Below are 6,360 nucleotides of genomic sequence, written 5' to 3' on the forward strand. Positions count from 1 at the left end.
GATTGGTTAACTAGCTGATTAGTGTTTGACGGCCAGGTGAGGCTCGTTTCACACCAGAAATGGAAAGTTCATTTCCATTTTAATGGTGAGCATCAGCCCCCCTCCTTCCATCTGCTGACTGATGCAGGAAGGTGTGATCATGCCGACACCGACTATTTGCTGGTTCCTGCTTGAAATGCTGGAAATGTCCTGATTTGCTTTAAACCAGCGGTCCCCAACCCCCGGGCCTCGGACCGGTACCGGTCCGTGAGTCGTTTGGTACCGGGCCGCGAGAGTTGAGGCTCAGGTGTGAAATGTCTGGTTTTCAGCGTTATTTTGTTATCGTTTTTATCGTTTACTCTGTTTTCCTGGGTCTTTTCATGTGTGTTATGAATAAATTTTCTTTTTTTCGGTACCGGTACTAGTTTTATTTTGTTGTATTTATCTTAAAGGCCGGTCCGTGAAAATATTGTCGGGCATAAACCGGTCCGTGGCGCAAAAAAGGTTGGAGACCGCTGCTTTAAAATAAACGTGGACACAACGAGCACATGATGTTGTGAGAGTGCCCACCTGCAAACAGGCAGTGAGGTGAGCGAGCGCGCGCCCAAATCCGCCGCTCCACGTGCATGTGTGTGTGCGTGTGTCCTTTTTAAGTTGTGGCGCTTCCATCTTAAACAGAAACCATCAGGTCCATAGGTTTTCTTTCACAGATCAATACAGCTGATCAGTTTGTGATCATTTCTGGTGACGTCATTCAGACCGTGAGATTAAACCGTTAATGAACTCCCAGATGTTCCCAGATGATGAAAAACGCTCATGCTAAAAACGCACCCACAAAAAAGACTCATCAAAGATCATCTTCCAAATGTTGGAGGTTTAACTTTAATTAAACAACAAATCTGTGACGGTCACCTGTTTATAAAAACTCCACAGCAGAACCTGAGAGACGATCATCTACTGCTCACTGAAGCCTCAGTGGATGGGCAGCTGTCAGGAAGCCGTGCTTAATGAAAGGAAACTGAAGGAAAGGCTGGAGATATGAAAATGACACAAGAACTGGGCTGAAGATCAGAGGAACGGGTCTGATGGAGAAATGGGTGCACATCATGGTCAGGAGAGAGGCTCAGCAGTCAGTCTGCAGCCAGCTGCGGTGGAGGCTCTGTCGTGGTTTGGGCTGTAGGTCAGCCAGTGGTGTTGGAGACCTTTGTTAAAACTGATGGACTCACAAACACAGAAAGAACCATCAGATTATGGAAGGACCACCTGATTAATAACAGCTTCATTTTTCATCCCAAACTCACTGCCATGACTCAACGTCTGAGGCTTCCAGGAGTCAAACTTCCATAAGAAGTAAAAGTTCACATTTAATGATCACATATCTACAGACGTTCCAACAGTCTCTCCACCCACGCTGTCATCGCCTCAGCAGGTACTGTGCTGTGTTTTTCTGAGAAAGCTGAAAGAATTCAAGAGTTTGCTGCATTTTTGACACTGCAAAAGCTCCAGTGGGCCAGACTGGACCCTGAGCTGCTCGTTTGATTCCCCGATCTGAGAAAGCTCGCATAAGAGCGGAGATAAAAGGGCAGACAGACGACGAAGAACACGTGATGTGGTCGAAATGTTCACAAACACAAAGTCTGGCTTCGTTTGCACTGATCTGAGCCGCGGCTCGTTTCTGAGTGCAGGCTGGGAGGTTTGGGACCTAAATGTGCTTCCACTCAGACTTCCCACAGCTCAGTGTGGAGGTGTGAACCTGGGAACGCCGAGGCTGCCGCAGAGCTTTATGACTCCGACATTTGCCTCACAGCAGCTCACAGCTGTTCAGCTGTCACACGCTAACAGAAGGCAGCAGACTGCAGCCCCAAAAACACTAAACCAGCTCAGGTGTCACATTTACACTGAAACACACTTTACTTACACCGGGGGGATAATTTCAACATTTTATTATCAATATGACAAAGCGAAATATCTCCTGAAGGTAAAACTACTCACAAGACAAGCGCTCAAGTAAATTATAAAAAGTAAAATAAAACAAAGGAGATAATAATTTAAATGACAGTTAAAAACAAAAAAACAGGAGAAATATTTAAAGTAAGAAAATTAAATGAAAATTTTGAGTCTAAAAATAAGAAAAAAAGAAAAAACTCTTTTAAAAATATAAGAAAATATAAAAAATATAAAATTAACTTTGTTCGTGTGGGCGGGGCTAACACAGTCCCTGATTCACAGGTGAGACTTCACCGTGCTCTGTCATTTACCTGCCTGCTCCTTCAGGACCCTCCAGACTACGCCCCCTCCTCCTGATGCAGAGCGTTTGTTTATCTGCGCATGTCTGCTCAGGTGTCAGAGTTGACGCCTCGCTCACTTTTGTGAACGCACCAAGCTGTTCACACCTGAGACTTTCCCACGGCCTGCCTCCCCCCAGACACCTCCTTTATCCTCCTCGCGGGCGGCACACGCCATGTGTCGTCTCACCTGAACAAAAGCTCGTGCCGCCTCTCGTCGGGCCATTTGGGCACGTGTTGGAGGACAAAAGGAGGCGATGGAGGTGTGAAGCCTTTCAGGTCCTTCCGGCGGCAGTAAAACCTCCTCAGGAGGAGGAGCAGAGCTCGGGCTGATGGAGCACTGGGCCTCCTCTTCCTCACTTCAGAGACACAGACACACGAGGAAACCTGCTGACCTTTAACCTCTGACTTTCGCTCAATGTAAACGAAGCTTTACCTGCGATGCTGTGACGCAGTCCGCGGCGTTTCACCTGATCAATAAAGCTTTGAACAAAACAAAAGCAGCAACTGAGGCTCACCTGCATCAACCTGTCGCTCCCGTGCGCAGGGGCACGCGCACATACTCATTTGGAGGAGGCAAAGCGCGTGGCGCGCGTGTGTCTGAGGAGGGGGAGGTCTGATCGATAAGCAGATGGCGCGCGATTGAATATGTGCATATTGTCCGCTGAAGCTTCCTGCTGGTGTGTGCACGCGCCCTCACTCCCTGGGGTGCCGACGCTGCACGTGCTCATCAGGTAAAAAAAAGACGCTCTAAAGCTCGAAACGCATGCGCCACATTAGAACTCGCTCATATAATAAACGGAGGCCATTTTTCACAATTTCATTCATAAATCACACACACACACACACACACACACACACACACACACACACACACACACACAGATAACAGAATCAGCATGCTTTATTAATCCCTGAGGAAATTATGTGGGTTGCAGTTGCATTAACAAAAACAGACTAAACTATTTAACAATACAATATGTCAGGATATAAGGAATAGCACAATATGTAAAAATCAACACATAATAAGTATCCAGGGTTGGCAGATGTGATTATAAGGAAATATCTTGAAAATTGACAGCAACATTACCGAATAAGAAAGAGAAAGGGTGCAACTGTTGCAGTGTTTAGTGTGTTAGGTGGAGGAGTTGTACAGGGAGCCACGGGCAGGAATGATGTCCTGTGTCGTTCAGTGGTGCTTTTCAGTAATCTGTCTCTCACTGAACGAGCTCCTGTGGCTAGCCAGCACGTCATGGAGTGGGTGGGAGGGGGTGTCCAACATTGTCTTTATCTTGGACAACATTCGCCTCCGACACCACTTTAAGGGAGTCCAGCTCCAGCCCCACAACATTATTGGCCTTGTGGATCAGTTTATTTAGTCTGTTAGCATCAGCAAGCCTCAACCTGCTGCCCCAGCATGCAACAGCATAGAGGACTGGCCAAAACAGACTCGTAGAAAATCCAGAGCATAGTTCGACAGATGTTAAAGGACCTCAGCCGCCTCAGAAAATAGAGATGACTCCGGCCCTTCCTGTAAAGTGTGGTAGTGTTTTTAAACCCAGAGGCATTTATAGTCGTCCACAATGTCCACGTTGACCCTGTGGATTGAAACGGGGTCAAGTGTTTCCTGGTCTTACTGAAGTCCACGATCAGTTCCTTGGTCTTTGCCACGTTGAGCTGCAGATGATTCTGCTCGCACCACGTGACAAAGGAGTCGACCACAGCCTGGTACTCTGACTCATCACCCCTCCCGATGCATCCATGCATCCATACACAAACACTGCATGAAGCTGACGTGTTTCCAGCGTCAGGCGGCTGCTGCAGGACTGAGACGGTCTGACTCGAATGTTTAAACATGCATTCGTGCACTAAAGCACTTCCTCTCTTTCTAGCAGATTCAATCACTTATGTGAGAATGTGGTTTGAGCAGTTTTCACCTGCATGTCGATGCAGCTCTGATTGGATGTTTCTGCACATCCTCCTTGAGATTCACGAGCAGCACTGAGCTCCCTGCTTAAACAGCACGACGTGATGAAGGTTAATATGAACTGTAGACGATGTGAGGGGCAGAGCTGTGACACGTTGTGTTTTTGCACATGTATGAAACCAAACGGCAGAATTGGTTCTGGGATGTTGTTGGACTTGGATGTGCAGCCGAGTCAAAAGTTTCTGCAAACGTGTTTTAGGGTTTGGGAAAAACTGCACTTGATTCTTGAAATGAGACGTCGTGCTGTGGTCTGAGGATAAGATCAGACCTTCACCCTGAAGCCTGCACAGCTGGAAAAATGATGCTCTGACTTTCAGCTCTTCCTCCTGTTCTTCCTCAGTGACATCACATGGGCTGGGGTCATGTGACCGGTTTATGTGTGAAACATCCAGTTTACAGCTCGGAGGAGTTTTCACGCCTCATTCTTGTTTCTCTGAGACTCTGCCGACTCGTCTCGAGCCAAACATCTGTTGTTGTTGGTTTATATTATAGAATTCATCCCTGCGACAGACACACACACACACACACACACACACACACACACACACACACACACACACACACACACACAGAGACAATAGGGTGTGATGAGGAAGGAGGGGGGCTGAATTCAGGACCAGCAGAGGCACGCGCTGCCCTCATTCAAATACAAATGGTGGAGGTGGGGGGTTGGGCGGTGGGGGTGGCAGCCCAACAAAAGCTACAGCTCATCAGCATGAGCGCCTCCTCCTCATACACCTGAGGTGAAGGGGAGGCCCGAGCTCTGTGTTTCGGTCCATTCGCTGAACATTTTCCTGAAATTGAGCAGGAGTGTCTTTGTTTTCACAGCTGACAGCAGAAATCTGGGTTTATGGAAGTGCTCTTCAAACCTGTGAGCTCAAAGCTCCGCAGTAGCTCTGAGATCAGGTTTATTCTTCTAAATTTAACCAGAGTAACTTTCAAAAGTCACCTGAAAGCTCCACAGCTGTTAAACTGGTTTAAAGTTCTCTCTGTAGATTAGACCCCACCACCACCAGCACCACCAGCACCACCACCAGCAGCAGCAGCTGTTTAGCTGCAAACAGAACACAGCCAGCTGAAAACTGGCACCTTCACAGCAACGCAGCAACAACAGCTCTGATTGGTTAAAACTCAAGTCTGTGTGCATTTAAACACCCCTGGAAACACCTAGTGAGCTCAGGGCTCAGGCATTACCAGTAATACATGAATGAATGAATGAATGAATGAATGAATGAATGAATACATGAATGAATGCAGCAGGCCTTATTTACTCTCATGTGTTGACACTGTACGCAGAGAGTTTATGGCTCTGTTTTTGGTGACAAGTTAGCAACATCAGTGAAGCTCCACGGCCTGAAGGTGGGTCATTATCATACAGCTGAGACCCCCCCCCCCCCCCCCCCCCCCACACACACACACACACACACACTCACACACTCACACTAAGGTGCATGTAATCTAGATTGAAATCTCATTTGTTGAAGTGTGTGTGAGGCGTGCCTCAGCTACGGCAGCCTGGAGGCGCAAAAGCTGAGGAACGAGGAGCTTGTTTCAGACAGCAGCTCCGAGGCTGCACCTGAGGGCGAGTGTTAGATAAAGAAAGATTATTATGAACTGTGGATCATGCAGAGCTGCTGTAGTGCAAGAGTAGAAATATGTCAAAGATCAGCAGAGATCCCTGAAAATGATTATTTTGTTTGGTTTAAGTTCGCCCCATTGCTTATGTTGATGAAAAATAACGACGTCACTCTGTCCCACTGTGACGTGTGACACCGACCTGAAGAACAGCGAGTGTAACTGGGCTCCCAAAATGACTCGGTTGGTGTTGGAGAGCCCTGATGGGTAAAAAGCAAACCAGTGATGAGAAAGAAGCAAAACTCCAAACGGGACAAAGCAGCTGTAAGTGTGCGTGTGACGGACAGCTGGACTGGGCTCTTCATTCTTTTCTAACATCTCTCACAGCAGAGTCTGAGTCATTAAACTAAACTGAATGTATGAGACTGAGCCACAGCTCGATCACAGAAACGTGGAAAGTGCTTTAGTTTGATTACTATCAGGTGACTTCACTGAACACAAATTCTCAGTGATTGATTTATTTGTGTAACCTGT

This window comes from Copadichromis virginalis, linkage group LG14 (assembly GCF_057382275.1).
Source record: "Copadichromis virginalis isolate Kocher_CV1m ecotype Utaka linkage group LG14, C_Virginalis_male_GT1.1, whole genome shotgun sequence".
NCBI classification, from domain to species: domain Eukaryota; kingdom Metazoa; phylum Chordata; class Actinopteri; order Cichliformes; family Cichlidae; genus Copadichromis; species Copadichromis virginalis.